Below are 24,646 nucleotides of genomic sequence, written 5' to 3' on the forward strand. Positions count from 1 at the left end.
GTTAAGGATGCTTTTTTTCCTTTTTTTTTTTTTTTGTTTCAAGAACTGGTAGAGAGCTCAAGTTGAAATTTGTCAATTTGTCACATGCTAAACTCTACGTTCCCCTAGTTGTGTAAACAATCTAAGCTTCTAAGTCGACGCAATAAAAAGATAAATCCTTCTTTGATGCTCGCAAAATCACTCATCAAAGCTTATATGATACTTCCGGTTGACCTACAATCATGAAATTTGGCAAGTAGTAAGGTTTCACAGCACAAGTAAAGGGAATTTGTGTGACTTATCGCGTGATCCAAATTTAGCGGATTTCTTTTAGTGCTCATGCGAATAACTTCACACTTTTCTTTGTTCAGGGTCAATTTCCACTTTTCGCACGACACAGATATCTTATCTAAATCATTTTGCATTCATTTTGGTCATCTGATGACTTTACAAGACGGTAAATGACAGCATCATCTGCAAATAATCTAAGAGAGCTACTCAGATTCTCTCCTATGTCGTTAATATATATCAGGAACAATAGAAGACCTATAACACTTCCTTGGGTAACGCCGGATATTACTTCGGTTTTACGCGATGACTTTCCGTCTATTACTATGAACTGTGACCTTTCTGACAGGAAATCACGAATCCGGTCGCACAAGTGAGGCGATATTCCATAGGCACACAGTTTGGTTAGAAGACGCTTATGAGGAACGGTATCGAAAGCTTTCTAAAAATCTAAAAATAGGGTGTCAATTTGACATCCCCTGTCGATAGCACTCATTACTTCATGAGTATAAAGAGCTAGTTGTGTTCCGTAAGAACGATATTTTCTGAATTCGTGCTGAGTATGTATCAATAAATCGTTTTCTTCGAGGTACTTCATAATGTTCGAATACAGTATATGTTCCAAAACCCTACTGCAAATCGAATTAGTGACATGGGCCTGTAATTCAGCGGATTACTCCTGTTTCATTTTTTGGGTATTTGTGTGACTTGAGTATCTTTCCAGTCTTTAGATACGGAACTTTCTATTCAAATGTTCAAATGTGTGTGAAATGTTATGGGACTTAACTGCTAAGGTCATCAGTCCCTAAGTTTACTCACTACCTAACCTAAATTATCCTAAGGACAAACACACACACCCATGCCCGAGGGAGGACTCGAACCTCCGCCGGGACGAGCCGCACAGTCCATGACTGCAGCGCCCCAAGACCGCTCGGCTAATCCCGCGCAGCGGAACTTTCTGTGAGCGAGCGGTTGTATATAAGTGCTAAATACGGAGCTATTGCCTCTGTATACTCTGAAAGGAACCTGACTGGTATACCATCTGGACCGGAAGCCTTGCCTTTATTGATTTAAGCTGCTTTGCTACATCGAGGATTTCTGATTCTATGTTTCTCATCTTCACAGCTGTTCATGATTGGAATTCGGGAAAATCTACTTTGTCTTCTTTGGTGAAGGAGTTTCTGAAAACCGTATTTAATAGCTCTGCTTTGGTGGCACTGTCATCAGTGACTTCACCGTTGTTATTTGGAGTTTAATTCTCTTAAATACAATACTAGGCAATAAAATTTTGACGTCAGAAACGGAAGGACATAACGAAATACGTTATTAAATAAGTGGGTGATAAGTCAATGTATATCATGTCGAAGACAGGCATAGCACCTCAGACAGCAACAGTGACTCCAATATGGGTGGACACAAATTGGGACTGAACTAGGATGAAATTTCATACCATACCATGGCACAGCCACTGTCCTTAAAACGCCAGGATTCTACCGAATGCTCTCAAAATTAGCGGATGTGTGAATTAGAGGTGATCGTATAGTGTATCTAGTAACATCCCATAGCATCATGCCAAAAGCTGGATCCACATGAGGATGACGAATATGGCACTGCCTAGTGGTTTTGTTCTGCTGCTGTGTCCGCAGCTCGTGGTCGTGCGGTAGCATTCTCGCTTCCCACGCCCGGGTTCCCGGGTTCGATTCCCGGCGGGGTCAGGGATTTTCTCTGCCTCGTGATGACTGGGTGTTGTGTGCTGTCCTTAGGTTAGTTAGGTTTAAGTAGTTCTAAGTTCTAGGGGCCTGATGACCATAGATGTTAAGTCCCATAGTGCTCAGAGCCATTTTGTTCTGCTGCGTAGTTGATCTCTAACTATCAGTCCATACAAGCAAACCAGATGTGACTTTCCTCGATGTTGCTCGTACCTTAGGTAGTTGGACTGTTCACGATTCTGTTTACAAAGAGTAACTGATGTAGTCGTAGTGTAAAGGCACACACCTAAGCGTTGGACAGTTGTTTGAAAACCAGTCTATAATTCTTCCAACGAAATTATTTACTATGAACTTAGTACAATGCCCTAAAATTAGATGAGTGTAACGATGAGGATGAAATCAAAGATACGAAATGATCTCAATACAAACATTTTGTATTGATTTATCCTATAACACGATGAATATGTAATGATAGTTGGAAATTACTACCAGACCAGGAATACAGCATTGTTTGCATTAACTACTAACAGTAGGGAACCTAAGGTTGAAACATGCATAATTTTATTAATCGGTCAGAGCACAACAGTGCACTGTACCAATATGTTCCAAAAGTTACGAGCAAAAATGAGATTTTTCAGGGGGCTATTGCTTGGGTTCTATTAAGCAAAGAGATAAGCGGTCAGATGTTTTGTGTAGTCCTTGGCCTAGAAAACGTTTGTATACCCACAGGATTAATGGGCGTACAGTAGCTATCCTACTGTACAGGGACAAAATTGATACATTAAACACTTCTTCCAACCAGGCAAATTGAGCAAATCGGTTGTTGGTTCTTTTGCATTAGGTGTGGTCTAGGGTAAGCCTTAGACGGATTATAATAACATCATTTTTTCACTGGCGGTTCTTGAGAAATCCATAAAGACCAGTTTTTAGTTTTTTTTGCACCATGGGCCTCAATTATCTACATAACTAACTATAGCGTATGGTGCTGATTTTGACGGTATATTCATTAGATATTTTTCTAGAAACGCTATTTTCTCGTTTTCGAAAACCTTTATCCGATATCAAGATACACAGACAAACGATTCTTTTTGGGTACCGAAAATAAGGGGGTCACCACGTTCCAAACGTTATCGTATTTATTCAGATAAAATATATAAATAATATCCGCACTGCAACAATGGACGCAGATGAGCCGACCGTTGCGTGAAATTTTAATCACATGTTAATGTTTTGGCGGCAATTTTCTAGCCAGTATTTAAATATGCATAATGTAGTACTGCAGTGACAAAGAATGGGCTAAAAACGAACATGCTTGAAAAGAATGTAACATGCATGAAAAGAACTAAAAATTATTGCCACAAATAATATAAACCTGTAAAGACTGCAATTTCAATGAAATATTTCTAATAACATTTGTATGAAGTGAAATGTAGAGCGAACAATTCTGAGTTAACATCATATTATGGATACTTATGTGTTGTTTACAGGTGTCAAAATATAAAATGTGCCATAACTTTACTGATCTGTAGAGTTCAATTTATATAAGCAGCACTCCCTACTGTTGCAGGGAAAAGAATGGAACTAGCGGAAAAATGGTCCTGTCAGAGCACGAAAAAGCAGAAATGTTCCGCTTTAAAAGAGCTTGACAGAGAAGTGTTGAACCAGCTGCCTTAGTCCTCATTCCAACTTCCTGTCTAAAAATTTTAGCATTTGAACATATTCACACTTTTTGTGCAAAGGAACAGTGACTCTGGAAGAAAGAGAAGACAGTGCCACTGGAAAGGAACGACCGAGGAGCCAGTGATGGTGGGTGAAAGAAACTGACAGTGAAATACAAAGAGAGATAGATGAAGACAGTCGCACTTGGAGCCAAAGAGGGTGGAGATAGTGACACTCAGTGAGAGACAGTGACATTAGACTAGAAAGTGAGGTGGATAAAAATAGTAGTAGTGGATGCAGAAGAGCGAGGAGACAGTGAAATGAGGAGATAGGTTTTCAGGGGGGGGGGGAACTGGTCTGCCACATTTTGGTCCAAAATTTTAAGCACCATAAGAGGAAATAATAAGTTCGATCACCCAGAATATTACAGCTGCCAAGGTATGGTGGAGACAGAGTCAGTCAGAAAGAAAGACAGTGTGTGAGTGAGAGAGGGGGCAGTGGCAGTATGGTGCACTGTAAATGAGAAAGAGTAAACAGTGGCCATGGAAGAGAAAGGCAGATAAAACGAATGTTAAGTGAGAGGGGAGAAACAAATGCATTCAGTAGCAGCGAAAGAGTTTGGAGGTGTTTCGACTTCTGTCTGTTTTCTCCTGTCGCCCTTCACCTATATGTTAAAAACTTCGCTTGATATCCTCTGTCCCCTACACCCAAGTCATGAAATTTCGTGTCTAGGGTCAAAACTCCGACCAAACCCTAATGTCGTGTGTGGAGAAGAGACGAAGGTGGTTAAAGACAAAGTCAGCAGACAGTAAGAGTGAAAAAAGGGAGTTAGAGGTAGTGGGAGAGAAAAAGGATGGGACAACGAAAATGGAAGTGGAGCAGAGAGACAATGAAAGTGACAGAGAAGGAGAAAGTGGTAAGGAAGAGTGAGAGAAAGGGAAGAAAACAGGGACAGCAGGAGAGATCGGTAGGAGAGTGTGACAACTGGAGACAATGGAGACAGTGGGAGACATATATATGCAGTGGCAGCTCGAGTACAAAGAGAGAATGGATGAAAGGAGTTAGAATGGTATGTGTAGAAAGAGTGCAAATACGTTCGAAGGTCGAAACTTTTGGTGAGGAGGCGGAATGAGGCCTGAGGAGCTCTTTCTTCACTTTCCTGTCTGTCTTTTAAAGGGGAACACATTCAGCATTCTAGTCTACCGACAGGAACATTTTTCTGATGCTGGTATTCTCTCTATTTTCTATTGTTTGTCTCGCCATACGATTCCGCCGCTTTCATAATTTGGCGGATTTGTTTTAACTTCGTAGCAAGTTACCAAAGCTGTCGCCACTGTCACAAGGGAAGCCGTTAACGCCATCTGACTGTGAATCGTGTAAACATTTTCTTTCTGTTATTGTAAATGTCCGTGTATGCTGTTCCTCTGAAGCGAAGATGTGGGTCCAGTTCATAGTTTGCCTATAAGAGCGTGGAAATCCGGCCAAAAACTACCCTCCTAGTTGGCCAGTGTACCAGACCAACAATCTTTAATCCACTGCACGCATTCGATCTTTAGTCTGGTTCACATCCCCATCTCGCAATGCGTTAATGATCTATTCTCGTTTACAAGTGTCTCACATATCTATATTTGATGAAGTACATACTGCTTTATTATGTACCATATGTATGGTGACAGCAATTTGTTAACTGAACCATTAACAACTATTAGGTTTTGTGAAGACAGTGCCCCACAACTCGTAAGTATCCAAAAGCGTCACAGTTCACTACGAAGAGCTGCTAATGAATACTCATTTGTCAATCATTTTCTGCCCGCAGGCCTTCATCAGGTTTCTTAAGACATTTTAAAACATTTTAAATGGCGATATAAAACATATGACGTCAGATAGTATGAGATCCATCATAAGTCATTACTGTCAAGTAGTAAAATGTATAACTAGCTCAATATCAAGTGGACAAAATAGTTAATCTCCGTTCTGTACATACAAAATGGAGAAAATCTTTAGTAAATATATTTTACTGCTTGACAGCAGCCACTTATGATGAAATTTATATTTTTTGACACCACAGGTTTTATAGCACCATATAAGAGGTTCCAAACGTCTACGTGATGGTCTGTGGACTGAAAGTGGCAATAATCAATATAAATTTAGAACCTTGAAATATGGACTGCTTAGCTTTCGCTGATATTTAGCAATCTTAACAGAGAATCTACAAGAGGCAAAGAAACAAATGAACACTCTCCAAGAGATAAAAGAAACAGCTGGGTCATTAATTTCGTTTAAAAAACAATAGACATTACCAACATTAAAGGTGTACAAAAATATGTCGAATAGAGGTATGGGAGAATAAGTAAATTTTGTAACTTTTCAGGAGTTGTGCTGCTACAAATTAGGCATTCAGTCCTGCCCTAGGTACGTGGATGGTATTTTGATCATGTACAATGGAACTAATGACGGAGCTAACCAGATCGTTAAATAATATAATACTAATCATCAGGAAAATCGTTTCACTTGCGGGTTACAAAATGAAAAACGAGAGTTAAATTATTTAGATTTAAACTTGGCCATATTAGATGATAAAATAACTTTTGATATCTTCCGTAAGGCAACGAATACTGATGAGATTGTGCCTTCGGATTCCACACATGAGACAGCTTTCTTTCATTCTGCTATTCATCGCGCAATAGTCACATCACTATCACCCGTTAAACTGAGGAAACATTAATTTAATTAAGACAGTGGCCTTTAATAGCTGCTATGGACCCTCATTAGTGGAAAAAAAATTCAAAGCGAAAAGCAATAAAAGAACACCACTCTAGGTAATGTTCTGAACATTGATAAAGGAAAATGTATTTCAATGCCTTACTTAGGTAACGTATCGTATACGATTTAGCTCTGTTAGTCAACAAGGAAGGCTTTTAGCATAAGATATAAGAATCACTTGTTGGGGAAGAGAGGTACTAGTGTTCATAATTCTACTTGGAGCAGAGCCTTTATTAATATCGGGACACAATCGAAAAAGAGTAGACGAAATAACGATTCTACATTGAGAAAGTGTGAAAACTTGATGATTTAAACGAACTTGAGATCTCTAGACACATGGTCATTAACGATGACCTTATCTTAAATAACATCTACAGTTGTGAAACAAAAGCTTCTTTTACGTCTTTAAGGTAATGCTTGTAACTTTATGCTGCTTTGGTTCTTGTTCCCATTCAAATCCATTTCAGAACTGTTGCTTCTCCCTTTCCCTGATGACCTCTGTAGTTGTTTATTATTTGTACGCCAGAAGGAAGTATGTACTACATGACTCATTTAGCTACTTACTGTCGTAGTCATTTTTGTAAAAAAAATATTTCATTCCTGTTGTATTGTTTATACTCCCTGTTTTAAACCACATACAATTTCTTTGTTTAGAACATCTAAATATGTAGCATACTGATATATTACTTATTGTAACAGTTACTTATTTCATACAGTTGAACGTTTATCACGCTTCTGGCGCCCACGAAGTTACACGCTCTATGTCATGTTTACGTGGCTTCGTAACAAGTTGTCAAATGTTCAGTCTAATGTCTGCTCCTTTAAGAAGATACATATGTTGCAACAGTTTTTACTGTTTTCTTGGAGAACTTTAATTCATATTTTCCTTAGCTCATCGTGTATGTTTACGATTTTAACGCCATGTAAGTTATATAAGTACTAATTTTCCTTTTCAGTGTGGTCAAGTATTAAGCATTTTAGAAATTTATTTTATAATATGGTGAAACATTAACGGTGACTTCCTTCTAAAGAAGATATAATTAGTGATATTAAAACCTGGTTAAGGTTTCTACATTAAACTTACACAGTCTGTTGGCTGTATATTTTATATATTGATAATCTAAGTACTGGGGAGAAATAGTACAGCCACATGCCCCAGACAAAGCAGCTAACGTAAATGGAGCCAGAAAAAATGGAACTAGCATTCCATATAATAAAGAACGCGTATACTGAAATATCCTTTATGTATTAATACAAGACTGAGGCAGCAAAATGTGATACTTAAAACAGGGTGTCTTAATGCCCCAGAATGCCTCACCTTAAACGCAGCCATACAGTTAAATGATTCGGAAAAGAAAGAAAGAAGAACATTTGAAAAAAAAATAGTCGAAAGTATGAAACACGGATTCGGAAATTCAGATCAACAAAGAGTTGTGCGGAAAAACTTGAAATATAACAGATACAAAGAGAAAACGAAGGATTACATTTTATCGCACTTAAAAAAGAATGGATGTCAAGAGGCTGACTAAACAAATATTCAAGTTCTTCGACAACAATCCAAAAACCCAAATTTAATAGTTCGTAGACGTTAAGAAAATTCTACAGGAATTGGGAATAACGGACAAACATACAAAAACCTACATGTATTCAAGGAAAAAGAGATAAAAAAATAAAGGGTTTCCAGACGGAAAAAATAACAGAGGAGGAATATGGACAGAAGAAAGAGGTGAACAACAGAGAATAAGACTAAAGAATTATTTGGAAGCCAAAAAAAAGGCAAAAAACATGATGTTATAAATCAGGTTGGTCAAATCAGTTTGGTCAAATTCGAAAATAAAAAATAAAAAATGTATTTATTAGCAGCCCTTGGCATTGAATTACGTCATTACCTAAAAAAATATATATATGTTCGTAGGATTTGTCGTGATTCGCGCACAGACTTATAATGAGTAATGAAGAAACATAACAGAGTCTTGCGTTGAGAATGTACCTAGTGCAATGCTTCAAAATTTAGGAAAATGTGTTCATAAACTCATCATCTGGAGCAGCAATGTAGAAGCCCAAGTTATCTTCTGGAGTTGTTAATCTGGAAGAGATTTAAGCCGGTGGTCAATGGGAAATAAGCAACACTGTCCATCGCGTGGTCAGTGAGCTAATTGGCAAACAGTCCGGCTGTGGATCCCGTTCCCAGCCCTGAGCGGCCACACCCTCGGAGCATCGCCCGCGCTCCTCACCCCTCACCATTCGCAGCCCCTCCCCCTCCCCGTTGCCACCAACCACCCCGTGTCGCGCCACCCGTGCTGTTTCCGCGTCTCCTTTCACTCCATTCTTCCCTTTCTCCTGCCGCCTGCCGCCCGCTGTCGAGCCGTGTTTGCACAGTAGCTTCGTCCGGCGGTGAGGCCAGGGCGACAAAGAGAGGGAAAGAGACGACGTTTCCGGAGCTCCACGTCCCTCTCACCCCACACAATTCTGTCTGCTGATGGAAGAAATTGTCACGATGGAGAGGGCGCAGAGCTTCCGGGCCATTGTACTGGCCGGAACCTGGCTGTTCGCTGCGTATATGGCGAAATCCTACCTCTTTCACGGAAGCGGGAGGTGGGACTTTTTTACGTCTGAACTGGATTCCAGGAAAAGTTATTTATTTATTGATAACATGTATGTCTATTACCTGTCAATAAACTAAATTGAGAGACTGGACTAGCAATCGGAAGGACAGGGTTTCGAATTCCTTTCCAGCCACTCAGATATGAATTTTCCGTGGTTTTCCTAAATCGAATGCGCTGGTGGTTCATCTGAAAAGACGCGAGCTAGTCCCTTCCCATCATTCAACAAATCCGAATTTCGTTTCGTCTGTAATTCCCTAGTCGACGCCGGGACGCTACGCTGGAATCTTCCTCCTTCCTTCACAGCAGCATTATTAAAATATACACTGTTTGATCATATGTATCCAGACCCCTAAGCGTGGACAGTAATATGGCGCATGTCCAGCCTTCGTTTTTATGTCAGCTTGAACTGTGCTGGGGAGACTTTCGTTGGGATTTCAGAATGTCTGTGGAGTGATGGTAGCATATCCTTTCATTCCGGCCGAAACAAGATAGCGATAGAGGAAGCTAAGTTCGGCAGCGAACTCGACTTTCTAGCTCAGTGTCTGCATTTCATCATCTACTTATAGCATTTCCCCATCTGATCGAGTGTCATCTCAAACATCTAGGTTTTTACACATATTTTATCTTCTAGAGCAATCATCCATTTCACATAATATGCCCAGTCATGATAAAATTTTGTCAATTTATCAGTAACGATATTTATGACCTCCTTACGCTGTTTCAGAGGCGTGATCCAAGACTGTTTATTTATTTGTTGCGTTCTGAAAGCCGTTCCTCCTGTGCCTAAATCAGGTCATATAATACACTGACGGGAAAGAAATTGAAGCACCAAGGAGCTCTTCGACAATATTACCAATACCTTCCTGAGTTTGAACACTTTCCCAGGGCTGTGTGAAGCTGGATGTTCCTTCTGAGATACTTCAGAAAGACTTGCAGGAATGTAGCATGGCTCTGAGCACTATGGGACTTCTGAGGTCATCAGTCCCCTAGAACTTAGAACTACTTAAATCTAACTAACCTAACACACATCCATGCCCGAGGCAGGATTCGAACCTGCTACCGTAGTGGTAACGCGGTTCCAGACTGTAGCGCCTTGAACCGCTCGGCCACTTCGACCGGCCACTGTACATGACTGCTAGTCAAGGGAATGCATGGTCGCATGAAGACCAGGTTCCAGGTGGCGACATGGCACTATCGAGAGGGAAGACTATCATGTTCAGCCTGTGGCTCTGGCACATCGTACTGTATATGCAGCAGCAATTTGAGCACCAGTTCGCAGCACAGGGACACAACGAACTGTTTCAACTGTAGAGTGCGTTCCACAGACACCAAATAACCACCATTTGCGACTTCAGTGTTGTCAAGCGAGAGCTCATTGGAGGCCAAGGTGGAGGTTTGTTGCGTTTTCTGATGAAAGCTGGTTCTGTCTCGGGGCTAGTGAATGCCGCATGTTGGTTAGGAGGAGGCAAGTTGACGGCCTGCAACCAACCTGTCTGCGTGCTGGACACATTGACCCTACATGATATTGGTTGCGATTTCGTATGAGAACAGGAGCACCCTCGTGGTTATCCCACGAACACTAACTGCAAATCTGTGCATCGATCTGGTGATTCGACCTATTGAAGTGCCATTCATGAACGGCATTCCAGGGGGTGTATTCGCTCACATACCGACGTTGTAACCCAACATGCTCTACAGTGCCGAAATGTGGCCTTTGGTCTGCTCGAACAGCAGATCTGTCTCTAATCGAACACATTTGGGACATCATCGGAAGTCAAGTCCAGCGTCATCCACAAACAGCATTAACCGTCCCTATTTCGACTGACCAAGGGCAACAGCATGGAGCTTCATCTGAAAACTGAAATCCGACACGTGTACAACACAATGCATGCTATTTTTCATGCTTGCATTCAACATTCTGGTGGTTACACACATTGTTGTTGTGCCATTGCAATGGTATATCTCACGCTTACACTAACCCATGATCTCGCTATGTTAATCACTTAAATATGTCAAATACGTAAATGTATTCCCGAAACTCTCTTTGCTTTTCCGATTTTTTTTTCTTTTTTTTTTTTTTTTTTTTTTTGCTTCAGTGTACATTCATTATACAGAAAATTCTCTGCGCTCTGGTAGTATTTCTTTTTAAATTCTTCAGTCTGACTGTGCAACGATAAAGATATTAATTGAGACAATGTAAGTTAAGAAAGCGTTATTATAGTATTCATTCCGAAGTTTACTTAGCTCCCTGCCCTACTCTATCCTGTGCAATTCTCTTCATCTCCAAATAACTACCGAAACCTACATCCTACGTCTTCAAGGAACGTCCTTTCCGGATGATAATGCGCTTCGGACACGGCACGACGAGTTCTTCGCATAAAACGAAGTGGTATCTACAGTCACGGAGTTGAAAATTTATCTTAGCGTTGGCAGACCGTTGTAAATAGTGAAGGAGAACATACTATTGATGACTGAAGTCTGTATTATGGGGATCTCTTGAAATTATTGAACTTATGGAGAAACGACATTAGATGTTAATGATTTCTTCTTTTAGAGATGTGCTTTTCGCACTATAGCCAGTCTGCACTTTCAAACTCTCTGTGTCGACCATCATCAGTTATTCACTGACGAGCCAAAACATTATGACCACCTGCTTTATTGCATGAGCTTGTTGGGTCATCTTTGTAGCCTAATAAAACACCTTATCTGCGTATCATAGATTCCACAGGTCCCTCCCAGTTAGATTTGTGATTGCAGGTTGCAGCAGATGTCTGCGCACAAGTCACGTAGTTCCCGTATATCTCTGGCCGCTGATTCGTGTACGGTGTGATGATTTGTATTTGTTGTGATGGCTCCCGATAGCGATCCAGATGGATTCCACCTAACTCACAACAGGCGAATCTGGTGTCCTAGACATCAACGTGAGTTCACAATCATGCAGATGGACAATTATCGTGTTGAAATATGATCTCGGTGATGGGGAAGACATTAAGCATGAGGCGACGCAGGTGGTCTGCAACTGTCACCTTGTCTTTGACTGCTACCATAGATCACATGCAAGCGCAGAGGAATGTCCCTCGTATTGTAATATCCAAGTAACCTGGTCCGTCGCGCGGTAAACGTTTCGAGCCGCCGTTCGCCGGGATGTCAACGTTTCTAAAGACGTCCATCGACCTGGTGTAGCAAAAACCTGATTCAGACGAGCCGACATGTTTCCATTGATCCACGGTTTAATCTCGATGATGCTGTGCCCATTGCAACCGTAACTGACGATATCGTTGGGTCAGTATTTGAACACTTAGGGTTCACCTGCTGCGATGCCCAATGTTGAACACTGTGCACTGAACTGCGGACTCCGAAACACTTTTGCGTGCACCAGAATTGTGCTTCTCCGGCAGAACTGCTACATATCGCCACCTATCCTACTTTACGGAGCAGACAATCCTCCGAACGTTACCTCCTATGAAGTGTCGTGGACGTACAAAAATTTAGTCTAACTGTAGTTTAACTGTTCTGTCACGACCGTAGCACGTCAACATTCCTCCAGCGTCGCGGTTTTCGAGATAGTAGTTTACAGGCTCCGCTTAAAAATAACCTGTCCTGTGTCAAAGTCGCTGACCTCACTGGCTTTCCCCATTTGAGGTCCGTATCGTCGCTAGAATGATATACCAGCCGTTTTTGCTCCGCTTACGTACTTTCCTTACCACCTCACGTTCCCGCAACGCCACCACGTGGCATCCAACTTCACGCTGGGCAGTGTTCATGATGTTTTGGCTTATCAGTGTAGGTCGCAGTCAGATGACGGACTATTATTTCAAAAGTAATCGCCGTAACTGTTAACTGTAACTGAGAGACAAGTCCGTCAATGCCTCCATGGAAATATCATTGCGGTTGCCTACAGAACCATTATTGGACTCACGCGTGTACCTCTTTGTCTGAAGCAAATCGACGGCCATGAATGAATTTTTCTGGGCTCCAAAAGTATGCAAATCGCATAAGGAGAAATCGGTCGTATGGAGGACGTGTAAGGGCTTCCCAGCGAAACGTCTGCAGCGTAGTCGGATGAACTTCGGCAACATGTGGGTGGGACGGTGTCCTTCTTTGCAGGGTAATGTCCGTGCGAGAAGTGTCGCACAATCAGCTTAACAGCTCACGCTTGCTTACAAGATTAATATACAGAAGAATGGAAAAGAAAATTGGAGAACTGTTGTATGATGACCATCTTGATCTTAGGAAAGGTAAAGTCATCAGATTGGAACGCCTGACTTTGGGCTTGATGGTGGAAACAAGGCTGAAGAAAATTGAAGACAAATTTTTAGGATTTGTCGATCTGGAAAAAGGGTTGGACAATGTAAAATTATGCAGGATATTTGAAATTGTGATGAAAATGTAAGTAAGCTATAGGGATAGACGAGTGATACACAGTATGTACGAGAACCAAGAAGGACCAATAAAACTGGAAGACGAGAAACGAAGAGTTCGGTTTAAAAAGCCTGTAAGAGGGGAACTCCATCTTTCACCGCTATGAGAGGGTATATACATCGAAGAAGCAATGACCGATGTCAGAAAGGAAAGACTCGAGATTGGGATTAAAATTCAGGGTGAAGTCAAATCAATGATAAGATTCGCTAATGTTATTACTATCCTCAGTAAAGGAGAAGAAGTATTACAGAATCAGTTGAATGGAATGAACAGTCTAATTATTAAAGGATACGGACTGAGAAAAACCGACGAAAATCATGAGATGTAGCAGAAATTAGAATAATGAGAAGCTGAAGATCAAAATTGGTGATCGTGGAGCAGATAAAGTTGAGGAATGTTGCTATCTTGGAGGCAAAATAACCCATGATCGACAAAGCAAGGAGGACATGAAACGCAGACTTGCACTGTCATAGAGGGCATTCCTGGCCAAGAGAAGTCTGCTAGTATCAAACTTAGACTTACGTTGAGAAATGAATTTCTGAGAATGTACATTTGGAGCACAGCATTGTACTATAGGGAAACCAGAACCAAATTATTTGAAAGAAGAAGGATGCTGAAAACCAGCTGACCTGATAAGGTAAAGAACAGGTTGCCCTCAACAGAACTGGTAATGACGATAGGACATGTGTTAAGGCACCAGAGAATAAAATCCATGATAGTAGAGGCATCTGTAGAGGGCGCAAAATGCAGAGGAAGACAGAGACTGGAATAAATACAACAAATAATTGAGAGCTTAGGTTGCAGGTGTTACTCTGATATGATGAGATTGTCACAGGAGGGAAATTCCTGGCGGGCCGCATCAAACAAGCCATAAAACTGTTGACCCAAAAAGAAAAATTTACTCGGAAGTTTTTTCTAGAATAACTGTCTCTTACAGGGTTAAGTAACGTAAATGTATCCGTGTTCCTAATTAGCAATGACGTTTCGCTCTGAGGAAGTCATGTCTCTTAGATTCATTTTGGATGGGCGGTGTGTGTGTGTGTGAAAGGGGGGGGGGGGGGGGAGAGCGTGGCGCACGTAAACCGAATGCTCAAGATGTCCTATATTAAACACCACTATAGTCACAACGATGGTAGCGTCTTTATTATATGTACGGCTTTGTGGGTGGACCACGATCTTTCGTGAAATGATCATATCTCTGCTGGGATGATGTGATCCATTTGTAGTCTCCGTGATATTCTGCTGACACACACTGTAAAGCAGCAAGGTGTTTTTTTTTTAATGATTACTAGTTTTATTTCCATAAAGTTTCCATTTTTATGGATAGATTGTATTTGAATGACGAAAAAGTTTTTGATGTAGAATAGATCGAGGTGCGTACTTCAAAATCTTCATTAACTGAAAGACCTGGCCACAGGTCACTAAACTGCCGGTCTGCGTTGTATGAACTTTAAGCAGTAAGAAAATCTGTTACATGAGTAAGAGCTACAGCTCAACCAGAGAACCACCTGGAGACAGAAAATGCATGGTTTATAAGAAAAAAATTATTCCAGTGTTGAAAATAATTATTTTGTATTTATGTGAAAAATGTACTTCGTAAGGTCGAGGATACGCCAATAATCGATTGTAAGGCGGAGAGTGCGAACAGAGAGTGCATATTGTTATCAGATGCAGTTGACTCAGTGAGGAGTTGCAGAAAACAGACAATCAACAGCTGTAAATTTATGGAATAATTTTGTTACGCTACCAGTTTCCGTGCCCCCTTGGTACCATCTTCGGGCCCCTATGAACGAAATTAGATAAGCCATCCAACCGTTTGTGCTTAGTAGAGAAAATATTACATCAAACTGGTTAGTAGTTATCTTATGACTAGACGCGAACACTTTACACATCTGTCGACAGCTGGTGCGTAGCAAAATTATTCCACAAATTTACGGCTGTTGGATGATTGCTTTCTGCAAATCATCGACCAGCTGATGTTCTAGTCTTTCATCCATACAAGAGCGAATCAGAGAAACAGTGAGTAATGTGGTTGCTGTAATGGTGTAGAGGGGGGAAACATATCGTGCATCGTGCCGGCTGAGTGTGTGTCCCCATCGCTTTGGGTTGACCTCCAGCAAACAATAAGAACTATACGGAATTCTGACGAAGTATTTTTCCCAAAAAGTAACTACAAATACGGAGTGCCGGTATTAAGTGTTCCGACTACCGCGCCGCCCAATGGACTGCAGTGAGGATAACGTGGGCAGATTATTATGAAAGCATTTGACGATATTTCAGTGTATTTGATATCTACATCTTCATCGTACTCCGCCAACCACCTAATGGTGTGTGGCGGAGGGTACTTCCGGTACCACTGTCTGATCCCTCCAACCCCGTTCCACTCGCGAACAGTGCATGGGAAGAATGATTTTCGGTAAGCCTCTGTATCTCTGTATTGGCTGTAATTTCTCGAATTTTCTCCTTGTGGTCAATACGCGAGATGTATGTGGGGGGATATAATATATTGTCCGACTCCTCCTGAAAAGTGCTGTCCCGAAATTTTAATAGTAAATCTCTCCGTGATGCAGAACGTCTCTCTTGTAACGTCTGCCAGTGGAGTTTGTTTAGCACCTCAGCTAAATGATCCTATGACGAAACGCGCCGCTCTTCGTTGGATCTTCTCTATCTCCTCTATCAGTCCTATCTGATAGGGATCCCAGATATATGCTCAAGAATAGGGCGAACAAGCGCGTTTTAAGCCACTTCTTTCGTGGATGAGTTACATTTCTTTCAGATTCATCTGCTTTTCCCACAACCTGTTTTACATGGTCATTCTACTTAAGGTCGCTGTGGATAGTTACGCCCAGATATTTTACGACAGACGCCGTCTCCAGCCGTTTGTCATCAATAGTGTAGCTGTACAGTAGTGGATTTATTTTCCTATGTATGCGCAATATGTTACGTTTATTTACGTTCAGGGTCAACTTCCAGAGCCTGCACCATTCAGCAATTCTCTGCAGATCGTTCTGCAAATTCTTACTATCTTCTGGCGTTACTACTTTGGTATAAACAACTGCATCATTTGCGAATACACTTAAAGAGCATCCGACGCTTTCTACTAGATCATTTATATATATTGTGAACAGCAACTGTCCATCAGACTTCGCTGTGGTACTCCGGATATTATCTTTACATCTGTCGATTTAGTTCCGTTAAGAGCGACGTGTTGAGTTCTATCTGCAAGAAAGTCTTGAATCCAGTCGCAGGTCTGCTCCGATATTCCATAAGATCGTATTTTTTTTTTGCATTAAACGGAAATGCAGGGCCGTGTCAAATGCCTGTAATCAAGGAACACGGCATCAGCCTGAGTGCCATTGTCTACTGCGCTGTGGATCTCATGGAGGAACAGAGCGAGCTGAGTTTCGTAGAATCTCTTTTTTGCGGAATCTATGTTGATTTTTATAGAAGAGCTGTTCATTTTCCAAGTACGTCATAATTCTTGAGCATAGGTGTTGATATTGAACATGAATAGAAGTGTATGACAGTAGTAGTGACTGTCTCCAATTAAGTAGGCTCTCAGAGACCAGTGTGGCCTGAGCTCCCAGTTGGTGCACATCGACAGCGCAGAAAGATACGTATACAGCTTCTTTTCTGTGTTTACTTCGTAGATTCTTACTTAAATTGCGTGTGAGTTTCGTATAGGAGGTGTAATTTCGTGTTTTACTTACTGTAATCGTAAATTCAGGCAGATTGTAGCGCAGTCGTTAGGCATTTGTAAAGGTTAGTTCATACATTCTTTGCGTGTTTCCCTTGCATTATCTAGGCACGACTCGTGTTTCAGTAACTGTTGTTCAACATCGATTAGAATCGACAGGGACTGTGATTGCTGTGTTCGGATGAGGGCTGAGTTGGCATCCCTTCACTCACAGCTGCAGGCAGCACTGACTTCGGTCGCGCAGCTTGAGGCTGTTGCCAATGGTCCCCACTGTGGGCAGCCGGACTTGGGTATCATTGGAATGTCAACCTCGTCCCGTCTGTCCCCAGATCGGTCTGCCGCTGTGGTTGCCCCGGTTGCTGCCCCCAGTGGGGCTGAGCCCTCGCCTGTGGTTGATTGGGAGGTCGTTCCAAGGCGCGGCAGGCAGCGAAAGACGTCCTCGGAGGCTGATCAGAAAGCCTCCCCGGTCCGTCTGACAAACACGTTTCAGGTACTGTCTCTGGCTGAGCCAGATGCAGCTGCCTGCCCTGTTTCAGAGGATGATTCTCAGCCTTCAAGGTCCAGGCAATCGCAGAGGGTGGGCTTATTGGTAGTTGGGAGCTCCAATGTTAGGTGCATAATGGGGCCCCTTAGGGATAAGGCGGCTAAGGACGGGAAGAAATCCAGTCTTCACTCCGTGTGCATTCCGGGTGGAGTCATTCATGATGTGGAAAGGGTCCTTCCGGATGCCATGAAGAGCACAGGGTGCAGCCAGGTGCAGGTGGTGGCACATGTCGGCACTAATGATGTGTGTCGCTTTCGATCTGAGGAAATTCTCTCTGGATTCCAGCGGATATCTGATTTGGTGAAGGCTGCCGGTCTTGCTTACGAGATGAAGGCAGAGCTCACCATCTGCAGCATCGTTGACAGAACCGACTGCGGACCTTTGGTGCGGAGTCGGGTGGAGGGTCTGAATCAGGGGCTCAGACGATTTTGCGACCGTGTTCGCTGCAGATTCCTTGAATTGCGCCATAGCGTGGAGGGGTTTCGGGTTCCGCTGAATAGGTCAGGAGTTCACTACACTCAGCTGGCGGCTACACGGGTAGCGGAGGCTGTGTGGCGTGGACTGGGCGGTTTTTTAGGTTAGAATGCTCGGGAAAGTACGGGGTGGGCTGCAATCTCAAAGGGTGCATGACAAATACAGGACGTGCATGGCTCAAGGAACAGTCGCAATTTTAGCTGTAAATTGTTGTGGTTGTGCTGGGAAAGTCCCTGAGCTTCAAGCGCTAATAGAGAGCACAGAAGCTGAAATCGTTATAGGTACAGAAAGCTGGCTAAATCTAGAAATACGTTCTGCAGAAATTTTTACGAAGTCTCAGACGGTGTTCAGGAAAGATAGATTAGGCAGAATTGGTGGTGGAGTGTTTTTGTCTGTCAGTAGTGGTTTATCTTGTAGTGAAGTCGAAGTAGATACTCCGTGCGAATTGGTATGGGTGGAGGTTATACTTAACAGCCGAACTAAGTTAATAATTGGCTCCTTCTACCGACCCCCAGACTCCGATGATATAGTTGCTGAACAGTTCAGAGAAAATTTTAGTCTCGTAACAAATAAATACCCCACTCATATGGTTATAGTTGGTGGGGACTTCAACCTTCCCTCGATATGAAACTTCCTGGCAGATTAAAACTCTGTGCCCGACCGAGACTCGAAATCGGGACCTTTGCCTTTCGCGGGCAAGTGCTCTACCATCTGAGCTACCGAAGCACGACTCACGCCCGGTCCTCACAGCTTCATTTCTGCCAGTATCTCGTCTCCTACCTTCCAAACTTTACAGAAGCTCTCCTGCGAACCTTGCAGAACTAGCACTCCTGAAAGAAAGGATACTGCGGAGATATGGCTTAGCCACAGCCTGCGGGATGTTTCCAGAATGAGATTTTCACTCTGCAGCGGAGTGTGCGCTGATATGAAACTTCCTGGCAGATTAAAACTGGAAGGTCAGTTTACGTCGTCCAGTTCTTCACGGCTCGGCAAGTCAATTAACTGATCCTAAGCGTCAGTGTGCACTCTTACTGTCTACTAGTAATAACACTCCTTTATAGTACTTGATGATCTCGACTACGAAGAATGTATGACAGACATATGATTAGATTTCTCCAAGCAGTTTATACTTTCGACCATAAATTTCTACTAAATAAGCAAAAGGCAGTTAGAGGCGTAGGTAACGGCTGATTCCGATCATACTTATCACATATTGTAGATAGAGCAGAGATAACACAAACCTCAAATCAGACAATACTTTTAGTGAAAAACTTCTCAGAATCAAAATACATTGATATAGAATTCCCCCACAGTAGCATGTTACCACCAATATCTTTCTCTATACAGGGTGTTACAAAAAGGTACGGCCACACTTTCAGGTAACATTCCTCACACACAAATAATGAACAGGTGTTATGTGGACATGTGTCCGCAAACGCTTAATTTCCATGTTAGAGCTCATTTTAGTTTCGTCAGTATGTTCTTCCACCTACGCTCAATGGAGCACGTTATCATGATTTCATACGGGATACTCTACCTGTGCTGCTAGAACATTTGCCTTTACAAGTACGACACAACACGTGGTTCATGCACGATGGAGCTCCTGCCCATTTCAGTCGAAGTGTTCGTACGCTTCTCATCAACAGATTCGGTGACCGATGAATTGGTAGAGGCGGACCAATTCCATGGCCTCCACGCTCTCCTGACCTCAACCCTCTTGACTTCCATTTATGGGGGCATTTGAAAGCTCTTGTCTACGCAACCCCGGTACCAAATGTAGAGACTCTTAGTGCTAGTATTGTGGACGGCTGTGATACAATACGCCATTCTCCAGGGCTGCATCAGCGCATCAGGGATTCCATGCGACGGAGGGTGGATGCATGTATCCTCGCTAACGGAGGACATTTTGAACATTTCCTGTAACAAAGTGTTTGAAGTCACGCTGGTACGTTCTGTTGCTGTGTGTTTCCATTCCATGATTAATGTGATTTGAAGAGAAGTAATAAAATGAGCTCTAACATGGAAAGTAAGCATTTCCGGACACATGTCCACATAACATATTTTCTTTCTTTGTGTGTGAGGAATGTTTCCTGAAAGTTTGGTCGTACCTTTTTGTAACACCCTGTATACACCAAACGCATTCCCATTAGTGTAAATAGTGAGGGAAATATTCTCCTTGGTGATGGCTGGCTCTGAGCACTATGCGACTCAACTTCTGAGGTCATCAGTCGCCTAGAACTTAGAACTAATTTAACCTAACTAACCTAAGGACATCACACACATCCATGCCCGAGGCAGGATTCGAACCTGCGACCGAAGCGGTCACGCGGTTCCAGACTGAAGCGCCTTTAACCGCACGGCCACACCGGCCGGCTCTCCTTGGTGATAACAGTCACATTAGTCATTGAAAAAAGAGAACTTACAGAGAAAGGAAATGAAGCCCTCAAGAAAGTCTACAATTACGCGTTATGCAATAAAGTTACACTGAACTTCAAAGAAAACGAAGGCCAGAAAAAGACAGTGTTAATGTAAATGTAGGTGTACCGTTATAGGCTGCACAACAAGCACGAAATTTCTAGTAATGTTGGTTTGTCAGTTCGAATGGCGTGAAAACACAAAGGAATTTGCAAACACAATGTCGCCAGTATTGTTCTGGGGAACAAATACACAAAACATCAAAACAGCTTTCGAACTACAAAAAAATAGCAATAGAAACGTTAACCAAAAGTAGCAATGGGGCTCATTGTCGAGATATTTTCAAAAACACCCTGTGATTACATTTAGGGTTAGGTTGATTTCGGGGAGGAGACAAAACTGCGAGGTCATCGGTCTCATCGGATTAGAGGAGGATGGGGAAAGAAGTCGGCCGTGTCCTTTCAAAGGAACCATCCCGGCATTTGCCTGGAGCGATTTAGTGAAATCACGGAAAACCTAAGTCAGGATGGCTGGACGCGGGATTGAACCGTTGTCCCCCCGAATGCGAGTCCAGTGTGGTAACCACTCCGCCACCTCGTTCGGTTTACAATTGCGAATCATATATACACCTTGATAATCACTTCACAAACATCTATGTCCATGACTACGGCACAAGGTCTAGAACCAACTTACGTTTGCAGAGAAAGAATAAATAACAAATTCAATACTGCATTCCCCACTGTTAAATGAAATGTTGCAGCAAATATTATGAGAAGCATAAAGAGATTACCAAACCAAACTTAATTTGAAAACCTTCTAAACGACATGCTGACCAATACATTTTGTACAATGAATGACTACTTACACAGCAAAGAGTGGCAGTGTCGTAAAAAATTGAACGTAAGTAAAAATAATGAAGAACGTTTTTTGAAAATGGACACAAATAGTTTTTGAGCATCTGCAGACCCTCATACTAAGATGGTAGACGATGGCTGTGAATAGAGCGAGTATTGTAACTCCATGAACGTTAACTGCAAGTTGTTGGCCAAAAACTGACCGATACAGATTGCATTCAAAATAAATGTTTTTGCGGTCGAAACTGTTTGTGTCCGTTTTGAAAGTACGTTTAGCCAGACCGCTGTTTTCCACGATAAATATTCTGAAAAATTACTAATACAGTATCTGTAATACTTGAAAAACACAGTTTTGCAAAACAGTGATGTTTTTCTTGAGGGAAGTTATTCTCCTTCGTAAGGTTTCTTTCACCTGAAGTAAAAACGTTATTTCATGAATTTTTGCTATTAGTTATCTTCACTCTCTTGGGCATTTTCAAGCTGGTTGGTAGTGAAACAGATGACAAAAGTTACAGCAGCTTATTTTCTTCACTAGGTAGCTAAAAAATGCCCAAAGGCGGCAAAATTAGCTAATAGCGGGAAAGCTTGAAATAAAGTATTTACACTGCTGGCCACCGTAAATGCAACACCAAGAAAGCCAAGAGGTAGCACAACAAAATTTATTTTGTAGATAACATGTTGACCAAGTATCAAATTATTACGTTTACAGACGTCTGTGACATGTGGTTCCTGCCAGAATCAGTAGCCAGAGTAGCCGCCATTGTTGGAGATCACCGCTGCCACACGTCTCGTCATTGAGTCAAAGAGACGTTGGATGTGTTCCTGGGGTACAGCAGCCCAAGCGGCTTCCACACGATGCCAAAGATCATCTGGTGTGGCAGCTGGGGATGTAATCTGGGTCACTCGTTGAGCAACCATGGACCACATGTTTTCTATCGGCGAAAGATCCGGAGAGCGAGCCGGTCATGGAAGCAATTCAATCTGGTTATTGACGAAGAACCTTTGGACAATGCGTGCCACGTGTGGTCGCGCATTATCCTGTTGAAATATGGCTGTGGCCGAGCCCTGAAGGTACGGAAGGACAACTGGCTCCAGCACCTCGGATATGTAGCGCCGGCTATTTAAAGTACCGGCAATGCGCACTAGAGGCGTGCGAGAGTAATATCCAATACCGCCCCATACCATAATACCCGGTGCAAGACCAGTGTGGCGGTGCATAATGCAGCTGTCCAGCATCCTCTCTGCCCGGTGTCTCCACACTCGAATCCGACCATCGTGGTGCTGCAGACAGAAGCGTGCCTCGTCAGTAAAGACAACGTCATTCCATTCTGCCGTCCACATCCGTCTGTCATCACACCATTGGCGACGGAGACGTCTGTGGTTCTGCGTCAATGGTAGACGAAGCAATGGACGTCTTGCGGACAGACCACTCTGCTGTAAACGGCGTCGAATGGTACGCGCAGACACTGGATGATGCGTTACAGACGCAATGTGCTGTGCTATGGTTCGGGATGTCACTGAGCGATCCGTCACTGCCATGCGCACAATTTGCCTATCAGCACGTGCAGTGGTGCACCGAGGTGAATGCGAGCGACCACGTCGGTCCGTCGTACCCTCCTGCATCCAACGGTCACATATCCGCATTACAGTTGTTTGGTTTCGTCCAACACGACTAGCGATTTCTGTGTATGATAATCCACAATCTCGGTAAGCTTCCTCTGTCGAACTCGGATACTTGATCAAAAGATGTTCGCTGTTGTCTACGAGGCATAACTGATCGTCTTGTGAAACAACCACAAGGTAAACACACGTGCCGAACGTACACTCGTCGAAATCGCCAAGCCTTAAATGGCGCTATGAGGTGGCGCCACAGGCGCGCGTGATGTGCGTCTGCGCTGAAATTCTAATCAGTTGCATATCTCATCGCTGTAAACCCATGGTGAAAATTTCACTTGATTCGGATGCTTCCTTCAGGGTGTTGCATTTACGGTGGTCAGCAGTGTATTTCAAAAATAATTACAGCTTACGCAGGACAGTGGTTTCCCTGAAGAAATTTGCAGCTACTGTGGAGCCATTAGGGTGTAAAAGGACAGTTCGTTGTATCAGACTTAATACCTATCCGGAAATCTTTATTTAGATCTTCCATGATTTGCTCAAATGATTTTATGTAAATGACGGTCTGGATCCTCCTATTTGGCTAAGCCAGTCTAACTGTCCCATCTTCGTCAAACTTCTACTACTACTACTACTACTACTGCTACCACCACCATCATCCTGACAACTTTCACCGTCCTGGAGAATCCTATTTCCGGTGGCAAGAAAATGAATTAGCGAATTTAAAGTTATGTTACAGTGATTGATACGACGAGCCTTTTTTTGCTAGCTTGATGCTGTCGATAAACGACTCAAATGAAATGCAGTTCCGATCGGAAACAGAATTTTATTGTTTCACAGTGACCGGCGGACTCTATTGAAGCTGCCTTTGATTTACTGCAACACATTGGGAATGCGAACGATTTCTGTCGTTTTATAACAAAAACATCATGCACACAAACGGATCAGTCACAGGTAACTGTGTAGCGTGGGTCCTCCATTTTATCGAGTGCCTGAACAATACCAAACGCCCGAGTACAGTGCGTTGCCCGCAGGGATCACTGACCGATAGACAGCGCTGTTGGGAGTGGATATTGCGAGCAATAACTGAACGAGAAATGTGATATTGACATCACTTACTGAAAATTGTCGAGTTTGATATTCGTGCCAACTTCATGTTCCAAAAGGACCTTGTAGTAAAAGGTTCTGGCAGATTAAAACTCCACGCTGGTATGGACTCGAAACCAGTACTTGAGTGCCGCGAGTTTCGCTGTTACTAAAGTACCCGCACTTACGTAAACAGCCCAGTCGGTAACCGTACTGCGCGAAAAAGGTGAGATGTCCGGTCCGATATCTGGTCCGTCTCGCAGTTTTAGTACGCCAGGACGAATCAACACAGAGCACACCACTCTGCGGAGCGAAAAATTAATTCTGAGAACCAAGTAGTGCTTGGAACTCTCTTTTTCTCCTTCAGTTCTTGCACCGTCACAGAATAGAACTCTTATCAATAAATAATTAAATAAATTTTTATTGCATAGTTTAGCAACATATCACCAGGAACTCTAAACATAATCTTTTAAACATTTCGTGCGTCGACCATAAGTAGTAAATAGAGTTCTGCCCAAAAGAGCATATTGGATAAA

The sequence above is a fragment of the Schistocerca nitens genome, chromosome 4, assembly GCF_023898315.1.
Source record: "Schistocerca nitens isolate TAMUIC-IGC-003100 chromosome 4, iqSchNite1.1, whole genome shotgun sequence".
Lineage (NCBI taxonomy): Eukaryota > Metazoa > Arthropoda > Insecta > Orthoptera > Acrididae > Schistocerca > Schistocerca nitens.